Consider the following 13,920-nt stretch of genomic DNA (forward strand, 5'->3'; position numbering starts at 1 on the left):
GCTCACCCCACTCTCCTGTTGCCTGTGAATGACTGGATCCGCAGTAAGCCCTCTGGAAGATAGATGGCCCCTTTCTTTCCTCCAGACAGAAGACCATGAACTGAAGACAAGCAGGCTCAGCTCTGATCACCTGTTGTTTGGGCTCAGCAAGGCTAATAAACACAACTACATTGCATTTGGGGTCCTCCGATCTGCCACCTCTGTATGCTTCTTCTTGAAATCTCCTGACCCTGCTTCTCAGCCTTGCTATACCACTCTGGAAGATAAGGGGGGGGGGGCTTTTTGATTGGACTTGGCAGTAAGGAAACAGGGCACAGATCAGCCAGCCAATGGTCCATCTCAAAACAGTATCCCTGCTTCTGTGAGGGCTGTGGCTTCTGAACCACAGGAGGAGTCAAGAACCAAAGTGTGTGTGTGTGTGTGTGTGTGTGTGTGTGTGTGTGTGTGGTGCTGGAGAGATGGCTCAGAAATAAAGGGCACTTCTTCCGCAGGACCTGCGTTCAGTTCCCAGTGCCCACACAGCAGCTTACAACTGCCTCTCGTTCCAGTTCCAGCGGATCCAGTGTCCTCTTCTGGCTGCTGCAGGCATCACATACACATTTGGTACATATACTGACATGCAGGCAAAATACCTATGCACACCAAAAAAAAAAAAAAAAAAAAAGAATAACTAAGAAAGGAAGTGAGGTTCTGGCAGTCCTCCAAATCCCGAAGATCAGCTCTGTGGGATGTTCAGTTTCAGAAGAACAAGCATAGCACACTGTGGTGGCTAAGGCTTTCGGAGGCCATGTGGGCCTGCTCGAGATGGGGATGAATACACTCTGGACAGGTTTTTGCTTGCTTTTTGCACACCGACTCACTCTGCACCTCCCCAGCCTCTCCAGTTCTTGCTCTTTCATCTTTATGGAAGATTCTGGAATCTTCAGGTTCTGGAAGTCCATTTTCAGGCTTGTTTATCCTTCTCCTTCTATCCCCGCACAGGTCCGCCCCCATCCCTTTCCTTACCAATAGTTCTTACAAGTCCTCTGCAGGATAGAAATAAACTTCAGAGGGCAGCTCTGAGGCCTCACACTTTTTGTTGTTGTTTTTGTATTGTTTTGTTTTGTTTTTTTGAGACAGGGTTTCTCTGTGTAGCTTTGCACCTTTCCTGGATCTCTCTCTGTAGCCCAGGCTGGCCTCGAACTCACAGAGATCCGCCTGGCTCTGCCTCCCGAGTGCTGGGATTAAAGGCGTGTACCACCACCGCCTGGCAAGCCTCACACTTCTTACTTTGCAGATGAGCACCTCATCTTAAAGATGGAAGGGATTTCAACCCAGCATCATTTGTTGTATGATGGCTGAAAATCTCGGATCCGTTCAGAAGGATCGGCTCTGACCCCTGAAGTGAATATTTGAGCACACATTGTCTCACTCTGCCGGTGAAATCTCTCTTCAAAGGCAGACAACAAAAGCAGAGTCTAGGTTGGTAGTGTTTAAACTAAGTATCCAAAACCCAGGTTATCAAAATACAGACCACACACACCAGATGTAAGTCATTCTGAACTCTTAAAAAAAAAAAAAAGATTTTGAGCCGGGTGGTGGTGGCACACGCCTTTAATCCCAGCACTCGGGAGGCAGAGCCAGGCGGATCTCTGTGAGTTCCAGGCCAGCCTGGTCTCCAAAGTGAGTCCCAGGAAAGGCGCAAAGCTACACAGAGAAACCCTGTCTTGAAAAAAAAAATAGATTTTGCTTTTATTTTTAATTATGCATATATGTGTCTATCTGTATGTGTTGACTACAATGCCCATGAAGGCCAGAAGCCCCTGGGGTGGGAGTTGAAGGTGCTGAGAACTGAACTGGATCTGGAGTCTTTTGTAAGAGCAGTGAGTGCTGAGTTCTTTTTCCAGCCCCAGTCTGAACCTTCTGCACGGGTGGATGGAGGATGGTCGGTGGGTCTAGAGAGCCGGAAGGAATGGTTACTCTGAAATGCCCGGGAGCTGGGGGAGGGGCAGAGAGTTCCTGGCCCAGCGTTCTGGATGAACTAGTCTGGGAAGGTTATTCATGCTCTGAGCTTTCACAAAAGGGCCTAAGAGTTAGAAAACCCAAAGGTCCAAGGTGTGTTCAGCTTCCACGTAATTTATGGAGTTGAAAGGTCCAGAAAGGAAAACACAAAACCAAACCACAAACACATGTGCCGGTGTTTGCTGGGACAGAAGGACAAGGACTGGCCAGACGGCCGAGGTGATACGAGGGTATGGCAGGAGACAGCTCCATGCTGCCGCCCACAGCGGCTTTGAGGAGCTCCATGGCCAGAGACCTCTCCCCAGGCGAAGGTGCCGGACTGAGATGGCAGGGCAGCACACTATGATGCTGAGTTGGGGTTTTAAGCAGAGGTTTTAACAGGGTAAAGCACGGGGTTAACAGGAGGCAGACACTAAGAGCCGGTTAGCAGACGCACAGTGTGGGCTCGGCTCACACCCGCCCCCCCAACGCCCTCCCCCCTCCCGGTGGGGGGTGTCTTAGTCACAGCGGCACGCTCTTGTGGTGGCTCCGGAAAATACATCAAGATTTCTTGGGAACTTTCTTTTTTCCTCCTCTTGCCCTTTTTGGTAAAATGGATCCACAGGGTTCCTGAGGCACCTTGGATAGCATTCCATTCTGACAAGCTAAAACCACACTAACAAAATAGGGGAAATTCGTTATAATTATATATTTTATTTAATCCAGCAGTGTTGTTTGCAACCAGTTAGTTGATGTCCTAATGACATAGTTTACGTTCCTTTTCTTCTTTGTTCTAAGTTTCCTAAGTGGAGGTACGTTTGTCTCTACTCATCTCTATTCGGCCCAGACGCGCTTCAAGTGGCCATCAGTCTGTGGATCCTGACTGTTCTAGGCACAGTCCTTTAACAGGCCCCCAGCCCTGAGATCTGGGTGAAAAATCCGGAGTCCGGGAAATCCATGAGTTCAGAAAAGGTTCTTGGCCCGGCACCCCCAGTGCCTGTGCTCACAGGGCATCCCAGCATTCACCCCCAGTGCCTGTGCTCACAGGGCATCCCAGCATTCACAGGAAAACATTTTGGGAGTCCCTCCCCCGCCCCTGCCCTTGCGCAGGCCAGGACCTTGGACCCAGGCTCGGCTGGCGGACCGGGGCTGCCACGTGTCGGCCACAGCGCAGGGCGGTGTCCGGGTCCCGCTGGCCACAGTCCCAAGGCCGGGCGTGGGCGGCTCGGGGTCCCCCCTCCCTAGCAGCCGCCAGAGACGACCGGAGCGGCGCCACAGCGCCTCCCACCGGCCGACCTGCGCAACGGCAGGCCTGGAGCCTCCCCACAGCCAGAGGTCGTTTGCCTCCTGGTCCGCCTTCCTTTAGAGAGGGGAGGGTGGAGCCTGACACCTCCGTCCTGACTCACCAGAATGTCCCCCCCTCTCCCCCACCCCTGCGCGACGCTAGCTTCTGTTGTATTCCAGGATTTTTTTTTTCCTGCGTCACTTCTGTGATACAGTAAGGATGCCTGGCATCCATGCCTGTGTCTGTAGAGGCATCCCCAGGTGCTAACGTCTTAGGAATCTCGTCCCCATCGACTCTTTTCTGTTTGTTTATTTATTTTAAATGGTATTTTCATTCTTGGAGAGTTCCGTATGCTTATGCAACTGTTGATTCTGTCCACTCGCCTACCGCCTCTCTCTAGCTCCCTCTAGTGCCTCCGCCCCTCTGCCCTCCCAGCTCCACCTCCTCTGTTTTTATTTTTGTTATCAGTGACCCCTTGAACCCAATTAGTGCTGCCCGTACGCACCTGGGTGTGGGGTCATCCACTAGGGCATGCGCAGGTAGCCACGTTAATGTGATTTGATGCATGCGACAGCCGTGTCGTGCCTCAAAGTCAGTGCTTCACGGCTCTCCTCCCTACCTGCTGGCTCTTCCGTTCTGTCTGTCCCTTTGAAGTCCCCTGCGCGCTGGATCTTGGGAGGTCGGTGCAGATGATCCACCCACAGCTGAGCACTCAGTTATTTATACTCGGTGCTTTGACCCGTTATGTCCCTCCACACGAAACCCCACCCACTGCAAAAGGAAGCTTCTCTGACCAGAGTTGAGGCCAGCGTGAATCTATTGCATGGGCATACATAGTTAGAAGGTAGTTGATAGCAGGACCATCTAGCAACAAAACAAAACAACAATAACAACAACACAATAGTACGGGCTTGAGAGATGGCTCAGAGGTTAAGAGCACTGCCTGCTCTTCCAGAGGTCCTGAGTTCAATTCCCAGCACCCACATGGTGGCTCACAGCCATCTGTAATGAGATAGAGACAGAATGTTGTATACATAGTAAATAAACAATCTTAAAAAAATAAACAAAACAATAGTAGGTACCCATACCCCCCGACAGTGCCTATGATCTCAGTCATGGGCTTTTGACCAGGTTTACAGCACCAGGCATGAAATCCCTCCTGTGGAGCGGGCCTCACATACAATTGGAGAGTGGTTGGTTACCTGCTTAGCTGTTGTGCCATTATATTCCCGCAGGCACGCTCTGCTCTCAGGCCAGTGTTGCTGCATCCAACGTTCACAGTTGTATACTGATATTGGTGTCTTTTCTCCTCCAGGGGCCTGCATGGCACCTCTGGCACTGTGCGGCGAGCTAGCCAGCAGTTTCCTGGTCAGTTCACATGGCGTCTTCAGCAATAGGGTCTTACTATGTAGGTGGGTGTAGCTAAGGTTTTCCTGGTCCTGCCTGGCCCACGGTCAGGATAAATCTCTCTCACCCGCCAGTCCTGCAGCTGCTCAGACCCAACCAAGTAAACACACAGAGACTTATATTACTTAAACTGTTTGGCCTAATGGCTCAGGCTTCTTGCTAGCTGTTCTTATATCCTAAATTAACCCATTTATGTAAATCTACCTTGCCACATGGCTCGTGGCTTACCAGTATCTTACATGCTGGTACTCATGGCAGCGTCTGGCAGCGTCTCCTGACTCAGCCTTCCTGTTCCCAGAATTCTCTTCTCTGCTTGTCCTGCCTATACTTCCTGCCTGGCTACTGGCCAATCAGCATTTTATTTATACAGAGCCATATCCACAGCAGGTGGGCAGCTAAGAACAATAGCAGCAGCCTGTGTTGTTCTGGGTGCCTCTGGGGTCTCCTTAACCAGTAACTCATAGGGAGGTATGCCTGCTGGCACTGAGATTTTCATGTAATAACATGTCTTCTGGGAACAGCATTATCTACTCATGCAAGATACTTCTGTTCAATATCTATCTATCTATCTATCTATCTATCTATCTATCTATCCATCATCAATCTATCCATCCATCCATCTATCACCTATCTAGCTATCCATCTATCATCTATCTATCCATCCATCATCTATTTATCTATCCATCCATCATCTATCTATCTATCTATCTATCTATCTATCTATCTATCTATCTATCCATCCACCATCTATCCATCTATCATCTATCTATCCATCCATCTATCATCTATTTATCTATCCTCCATCTATCATCTATCTATCTATCCATCCATCCATCATCTATCTATCTACCCATCCATCCATCTTTTATCTATCTATCTATCTATCTATCTATCTATCTATCTATCTATCTATCTATCATCTATATATCTTAAAATTAGTGGGATTTCATTAGGCTTCTTCATATACCCATACTTTTGACTAATCCATTCCCTGCCATCTGAGCTCCCAAATCCCCTATCCCCATGAAAATCTTTAGCCCTTTATTCTACCTACGCCTTTCATGTCACCCATGTTCTACTCTCCCCTTTAACTGAGATTTTTTTGGGGGTTGGAAGATGATGATGATGAAGAAGAAGAAGAAGAAGAAGAAGAAGAAGAAGAAGAAGAAGAAGAAGAAGAAGAAGGAGCCATTTTTGTGTGGGTCCTTGTGAAGCATACACGAGACAATGGGTGTGGGATTCTTTTACTATTGGTTGTTCCTGTGAGTGCCAGGTGAAGCCATCCTGCTGGAAGAGGGTCATTTGTGCACAGTGACAGCAGAAGGCACAGGAAGGGACAGAGGCCATGGACTCTGGCCCAAAGTTCCAGTGGTGTGGCCCAAACTGCTTCCCCACATCAGTTGCATGGGGCATTATTCCCTTCCTCTGGGAGCTGTACCAAGAGGTGTGAATTGTGTTCAGATAGGTGAGCTCCCTTGTTTCCTGTAAGACCATGGGTTACAATGAATCTCTCTAAGATCAAGCAGCAAGTGTCCACCCAGGCCAGGAAGATCATCTTCCAGCAGATACTGCTGTCCTTGTTCCCAGGGCTTCCCCCTACCTGGAAGGACTGTGGGCTCTGGTGTTTTGTGGTGACAAATGAGATCCTTTCATGGACTGGAGAGCAGCTGAGCCCACAAAGAGACTCCAGGAAAGCTCCCAGCCACCCACTCGCACCAGACCATCTGTGTGTCTTGACTGCCTAGTGGCCATGTGAGGGAGAAGAGGTGGCCTTCAGCAGAAACAACCTGATGTCTCAGGATCTTAATTCTAACTGCACATGGGAGTTAGCTGAGTGCTGAAAGAATGCCACCAGGTGCCTGAGATTCCCATTCAGTTACTCTGTGGTGCGGTTTAGGCATTCCTTTTGAAAGTCCTTGATATGATTTTATTTGAAGGCAAAACTGAAAACCACTGATAAAGATTTTTCTTTTTAAATCTTGTAAATGAATGATCAGAAACTCTCAGAGCTGAAATACAAATCCCCTAGCATGAAAACGTTGGGTTGGTTTTCTTCTGGAGAGTAGTTAAGCCTCTTTATCTGCAGATCTGAATCCAGACAGATTGTTCGGACGGTGCTGGCAGACTGGAGCAGCACGGTTGAGAACAGACTGTTCTAGAACTTTGTGTCCTGGATCGGGAGATGGTGCTAATTCTTGTTTGGGGGCAGGAAGTCTGGTTTCCTACGGCTGCTGTGTGCTACTCCTGGCTGTATGACCCCTGCCAAGTGACTTGATGTTTCTGAACCTCAGTTTCTTCATGTATAACAAATGCTTCCGTAGAGAGCCAATATAGACTACTCATGGGTTAAATAACCGGAGGCCACGGAGTTCTCTGCATGCATTTGGCGCCTTTAGAAGACCAGTGACTCACCATTATGTTCCTGGGGCAACTCGTTTGTGTTAAATGGTGGGGGTGGTAGTGCCTTCTGCTCCCTCCCACCCCTCCTCCTCCCACCCCTCCTCCTCCTACCCCTCCTCCCACCCCTCTCCACCACCCTTCCTCCTCCTCCCACACTTCCTCTTGCTCCCCTTGCCTCCTCCCACCCTTCCTCCTCCTACCCCTTCTCCTCCTCCTCCTCCACTCACCCTTCCTCCCACCCCTCCTTATGGTGATATTTTATTTGTATTAAAATGTTATTTGTAGGTTAATAAATAAAGTTGCCCAGGGGCCAGAGCTATTAGCAAGCCACATGAAAGCAGGACAGTGGTGGCGTACGCTTGTGATCCCAGCACTTGGTAGGCAGAGCTGGGTAAGTCTCTGTGTGTTCAGGGATACAGCCATTATTGGATACACATGCTTTTAATCTTAATACCAATCATGGAAAACCTGGAGGCCTATACAGACAGGCTGTGAGGAGGCGGTCATGTGGTTGGATTTACAACCAATGAGAAGGCAGGACAGGAACTCTATATAAAGACTTTAACACAGGGGTAGCTCTGGTTCGGAGAGGTAGGACCACCGCAGGAGGAAGGGTAAGGTTTTAGCTCTTAGCTCTGACATCTTGGCTTTCTTCTTTGCATTGGTTCTGTGTTTCTTATTTAATAAGAAGGTTGGTTACATCTACACCTCCTTTCATACTTCCTCCTCCCACTCCTCCTCCTCCCACCCCTCCTCCCACCCCCTCCTCCTCACCTTTCCGGTTTCATTCTGCTTCTCCCCCAGTGTACTAGTTCCCTTCTCCCTGCCATGACCAAATACCCGAGAGCAGCAGCTGAAGAGAGTAGAAGGTTCTTTCGACTCATCATTTAGGGCATTTAGTCCTTCACGGTAGGAAGGCAATGATGGTACACCTGTGGTGCTGGGAGCTTGTGCTGTGGCTTGTTCCTCACCCAGGGAAGCAGGGGCAGAATCAGGAATCAGGGAGTAAGTTCCAAGCAGGGCCTGTCTATACACCCAAAGGTTCGTTCCTACAGCCTCCCATGCCCCAGCAAGGCTCCATGCCCAACGCACCGTCCCCGAACAGCGCCACCTACCGGGACCAAGCATTTAAACACATGAGCCTATGGGGGACATTTCACATTCAAACCGCTGGACTTGGGTATTTGAGTTCTAGACACAAGGTTGTTAATCAGGGGTGGTTTCACATACCCCCACCGCAGGGAGTCAATGGCAACATCTGCAGATATTTTGGTGGTTATAACCTGATGGAGTTGGGGAGTGGGAACGCTACTGGCATCTCCTGGGCAAAAGGCTAGGGCTACTGTTAAATGTTTGTGGTGGGCAGGCCGCTTCACAGCAACACAGACTGCTTTGCCCAGCGGCACCAAGGTCGAGAAACCCCAGTCTCCAAACATCGGCAAGGAAGGAGTCTGGAGCAGGCGGTGAGTGCTACTAGCTGTGCATCATGCACTGGGCAGGCAAGGAACAAGGACTTGGGGCGACGCCCGACCAGCAGCCTATCTATTCTTAGTGGCCACAGTGGAGACACTCTACCTCTTAGATGAGGAGGGCCATGATGACACAGCACCGTGAGAATAATCTTGCCCCAAAGTTGAGAGACCTTGGTCCAAAGGTTAAATATAGACCAGACGGTTGCATCAGGTCCCTTGGGAGGGCCGTCTTTCTCCACGTCTGTGCTTGGGACACCTGGAGACAGCATTAACTTGTCTGTCATGAACTCAACATTTAGAAGTGATGGCTGCCAAAGAAACAGGGTGAGGCAGGACTGTAAAAAGCTCGCTCAACTTCTTTGTTGGTGCCATGAGTCTTAGCTCATTTACCTCAAAGATAGAAAGATCATAAGACTTCCAGGCGAAGTGTTCCAGGTGAGTAAGTAAAGGAGAATTCATGTAAAACTCCCTTGGAGAAAGCTATTTTCCCTACAAGACGACCTCTGTGGTCCTCTTGGCTGCTGCTAAGCGACTGGCCAGTAGGTGGCGCCAGGTCACCACATAAGAGGATTCCTGCCCGGCCTACAAATTATTCCTGTCAGTCTTGGAGTGCAATTTACTCCGGGAGAGAAAAATAGAGTAACAGGAAAGATTTAGTTCTTAAAATAAGCTAGCAGCTTAGTGAAGCAAACACGACCACGGCAGGTACATTTTCTGGTGGAAAAGGACATTTGCTGCCAGAGGCCCTGGCTGCAGATGCCAAATGATCAAAACACACAATTAAATGAAGTCAGGCAGCAGGCCTGGCCTCACAGGTGAATTTGAGCCATCTGGCGCCCAGTCACAAGTCTGGGATCCGGCCTGGCCAGTCTCCTGTGGTACCGGTCCGGAGGGACCGGCTCTGCCACCCAGACCCCTGTTTTCTCTGTCAGTTCTGGTGCCTGGCCTGGGGTCCCAGCGTGTAGCTGTTTTGTCCATTTGCAGTTGTCACACGATCAGCTTGTCTCTTTCTGGATCGTGGTTTGTGCTTCCTTGCCTGGGAATTGAGCAAAAGGTGGATAGCAGTTTGAAATGTTGCAGAAGAAGCCCCTTCTCCGCACCCCCCCCCCCAACCCCCCAATTTTGAGAGCTAGGTGGCTGGAAAATGCTGCGGAGCAGATTCTGATATTTTGGGAGAGTCAGTGCAGGCCATTGTGGCAGAGATTTGATGGGGATAAAACCGGGGAGAAAGATGGTGGGTTAAATAGGCAGTAGGATGATAGTTTTTACCAGCATATAATAATTATACATCATAATGAGTTTCATTATGACATTTCCAGACTTGTATCTAAAGCATTTCGACTATGTTCACCATCTCTTGCCCCCTCCCCCTCCTGCTGGTCCCTTCCCTCTTCTCAACAAGCCCCCCTTCAACTTTCATGTCTCCTTGTTGTTGTTGTTATTGTTTCGTCAGGACCGCTCGCAGCGGTATGAGTGGAAGGTCATTTACTGGAGCAGGGCGACTTAGCAGTGGTCATACCACCGAAGAAAGCGTTCCCTTCCCCCAGCAGCCATTCACTGCCCCCAACTCCTCAGGGAGGGGCTGGCCTCCAGCACCCCTTTGCCTCCTGAGATGCTGATGGCTTTGTCCTGTGCAGGTCTTCTCAACGGCTGTGAGCTCAGGCACGACATTGCCATACCATGCCCAGAAGACAGTGTCCCACAGCAAAGCATTTTTGTTTCTTAAAAATGTTGGGGGACCCCCCCCCCATGTATGCCATGCTCTGTTCCCAGAAGGCAAGCACCAGCAGTAAGTCAGTATGACAAACTATAAACAGAATTTATGTAGTCGAATGAAGGAATCAGTAAGTTTGCAGCCCACGGTAGCCTACCAGCCACATTCTGCAGCTGACAAGTGCTACTTCATGAATGATCAGAATCGAAGTCTCTGCACGTTAATGATGCTTGTGAATCTCAGTGGTAGACACCAGGAGCCTGGTGGTGGGACGCCGTCTCCCAAGTCACTTCACGTTAGCAGCGGACCCTCAAAGCTCTGTTCTAAGAAACAGTTTCTTCTTCATGCCTTAGAGAGCAGAAGTGTTCAGGCAGCTAACTCTCATGCAGAGATAAACTGAGAAGTGAAATCCACGTGGGAGTTTGCATCCCTCATCCTGGGACATGGCCGCCGTTCATCTGATGTTTCTCTCGCTGTGGAACACCCGCTCTACACCGTGCCAGTTTCAGGGCACTGAGGGAGAGCTGAGCAGAAACGAAAGTTGGCTCTCTGCCTGAAGACATGGAAATAGGTCCTCTGCTCTGCAGATCCTTCACATATCTGATCTGAGATATGGACGCTTCTAAAATTAACTTAGTGTAGAAGAACTTAAACGAACTGCCCGAGGTTGCCCAAGCACAGATGGAGGTCTGAAAGGTAGAGGAGAAATGACTTCCGGAGGTGAGAGGAGAGATGGAGAAAGGCTGGGGAGGTAGTCAAGGGAGACAGTCCCGAGCCAGGACAGATGCCTGTGGAAGGCAGGGGCTGCCTCTCTACCGGGGTGTCAGAGGGGCAGAGGGTGGGGGTACAGCAGGGGGAATGGAGTACTCACAAGGTCACTGTGAAGTGTGGGGCGAGATGGTTGTTTTTGACAGTGTTGGGGAGTTTAAGGAGGGCAAGGGAGATTTGACCTTGGTGCTTTGAGCTTCAGAAAGGACTCAGCAGGGCCACAGGAAGAGGCTGCCTTCAGTCGGGTGCTGGCATTCCCTGGAGGTTTAGTGATGCATATCCCTCCGCCTGCCCACCCTGGAGCAGAGGTGGGAGAGAAGATTCTCAAGGCTGTGGACAGTACTGGGGCCTCCTTTTTTTTTTTTTTTAAACATTATATTTACAGTGAAGGGATTTCTTCTTCTTCCTCTTCCTCTTCTCCTTCTTCTTTCTTTTTCTCGAAAATAGTTCTAGAAGCTAGCAATATGGTTTAGCAGATAAAGTTGCTTGCTGCCAAGCCTGATGACTTAAACCCACATGGTGGAAAGAGAGAACCAACTCCTACAAGTTGTCTACTGACCTACAAACACGCATACACAGACACAGACACACACAATTAGGATTTGTAAAAATCTGGTCCATTCTACACAATGCCTTGCCGATTGCTAGTCTTCTGTCTGTCTTTTCCAAACAAGCATTAGTGAGAAGTCCGGCCTTCCTCTCTCGGTCTCCAGCCTAAGGTCTTCTCTAGTCCACACCTCTTTATCTATTCACTTCACACTCCATGTGAGGGGGGATGCTGTGGGAAACGCAAAGACGACTCAGCTGCCGGTCCTTTCTTGAGGGGGCTTCGACGTCTGCCTTGAATGAGAAAGTATCGGATGACGGAAGAGAGGAAACGGAGTGCTCCAGGGATTGAGGAGGAGGGGGCATGTCTGCTGGGGAGAGCCAGGAAGGCTTCATGGAAGAGACAGCTCGGCCTTGAAGGAGTTTGGTTTGGGCCACATGGAAGTCAAGGTCTACACCACAGGTGCTCACTGAAGAAATGAATGACAGCAAAGTGAATGGGGCTGATGGAGTGGCATGTCCCCAGTAAGACAGTCAGAAAGACCAGTGTCTAGAGAATAATAATAACTTCTACCGCAGTGTGTTAGGTCTTGCCCCAACACATTTGTGTGTATTGTAACTTAACCCTCACGGCGGCCCTATGACACAGGGACCCCATCTTGCAGTTACAGCGTAAGAAAGACCTAGAAGGGATGAACAAGTTGTCTGAAGTTCACAGCTTGTAATAGGGGGCTGCACTTTGACCCTGGCCTATTGTTGGAAGGCAAGCAGAGAAGTTAGAATGCATCACCTCAGCCTGCACCTGCAACTTTCACCTCCTCTTCAACTCACTGTCACATGTGTCCTTGCCCAGCCTGCACGGTCCAGTCTGATGTCCAGTCTCCTCTTCCTGAGGCTGCACACAGCCCAGGGACCTCCGGGTGGCACTGGAAGCCCCATACAGCATCCCTGTGGGGCACAGGCAATTTCTGCCCTGCTGGCTATGGACACAGGCGCTGAGTGGTAACAGCAAACAGCAGCCGTGGGGGGGGGGGGGCAGGGATCTGGGCCTCATCAGGCTCCTTTCCCCAGTTTAGAATGTAGATTTTGTGGACTCTGCAGTATGGGAAGGATGCCAGCATGCTTTGGGTAATGCAGAGCCCTGCGGACCTCTTGGGCTAAGAACTAATTATCTTTTTTTCATGTCTAAGTTTTCATGCACATAGATGAATAGGCCTCTCCGGGTGTCTGCATTAATACGAATCAGCACAGGATGAAAATGCATTATCATGCTTCTACAGCCCAGAAACATGAGGTATGGGAGCTAGGGATGCAGGCATGGCATGGAGGCTTATGTTTCCTGTGACAAAATCATTCACATAGAGTGAGAAGGTGATAAACGAGTGTGAAATGAAGAAATGAGAGCTCAAGAGTAGTGTGTCCAAGATCTCGTGTCAAGGGAAGGAGGGCGGGGGCTGAAGAGGGTTGTGCATATTTTGATGTCTACTTTGACCATTTATATTGAATCATTAGAAGGCTAACATTGAAGATTTGGGTGATGCTCTTCAAGTTGGCTATAGGATTGGGCTTTCACAATGGTCACTAATGTTCAGACTCGTCATAGGCTAGGAATGTGACATGTTGGAGAACTGTCCCAGAGGGTCCCTATTGGGCAGAAGAGACAGAGGTGACAATTTATTACTCACATTTCAGAGATGGCAAAGAATGCTGATGTGGAGCCTAAGGACAGAGGACCAGCTACAGAGAGGAGCTGCCTGGGAAGAGTGGACAAGTGTGAGACTCTGATTGGTTGTCTGGTTTATGTACATATGAGACAGTTGATGAGATATTGGAATGGGAATGTCCCCCATAGGTGTAGACGTTTGAACATTTGATCCCTAGTTGGTGGCACTGTTTGGGAAGGTTTGGGAGGTGTGGACTGTTGGAAGCAGTAAAAAAGTTTCAGAGTAAAAATGCCTTGCCTACTTCCAGTTTGCTCTCTACTGTTTTGTGCTTGTAGTTTGAAGATGTGAGCTTTCAGCCTCCTGTTCCTCCCACCAAGCCTACCACCATGCCTCTCACCATGATGGACTCTTATCCCTCTGGTGCCGTAAGTCCAGGTGAACCCTTCTTTCTGTAAGTTGCCTTGGTCATGGTGTTTCATCACAGCAACAGAAGAGTAACTAATCCACATGGCTATTCCTACAAAGGCCCAACGTAATCCTGATAGTCTTGCAGAGCTGACCTCTCATCATCCAAATGCTTGCTATGTGCCAGGGAGCACTCCGTGAGTGAGAAGTTGGTTATGCAAGATCATAACAGGGCCAGCAGCACAGCTCCTGTGTCCAGTGGTATTAACGGGCTCTGGG

At 49.5% G+C, this 13,920-nt stretch overlaps 1 long non-coding RNA gene across 1 annotated transcript; it reads left to right on the forward strand.

Moving 5' to 3' along the window:
* The first annotated feature begins 12,760 nt into the window (after nt 1–12,760).
* Nucleotides 12,761–13,542, forward strand: LOC128109512 (uncharacterized). Its single transcript, XR_008217830.1, has 2 exons — nt 12,761–12,866; nt 13,265–13,542. It is a non-coding gene; the product is annotated as an uncharacterized LOC128109512 (long non-coding RNA).
* The last annotated feature ends 378 nt before the right edge of the window (nt 13,543–13,920 follow it).

Source organism: Peromyscus californicus, unplaced genomic scaffold, assembly GCF_007827085.1.
Source record: "Peromyscus californicus insignis strain IS unplaced genomic scaffold, ASM782708v3 Scaffold_14__1_contigs__length_90479793_seg_2, whole genome shotgun sequence".
Taxonomy (NCBI): Eukaryota; Metazoa; Chordata; class Mammalia; order Rodentia; family Cricetidae; genus Peromyscus; species Peromyscus californicus.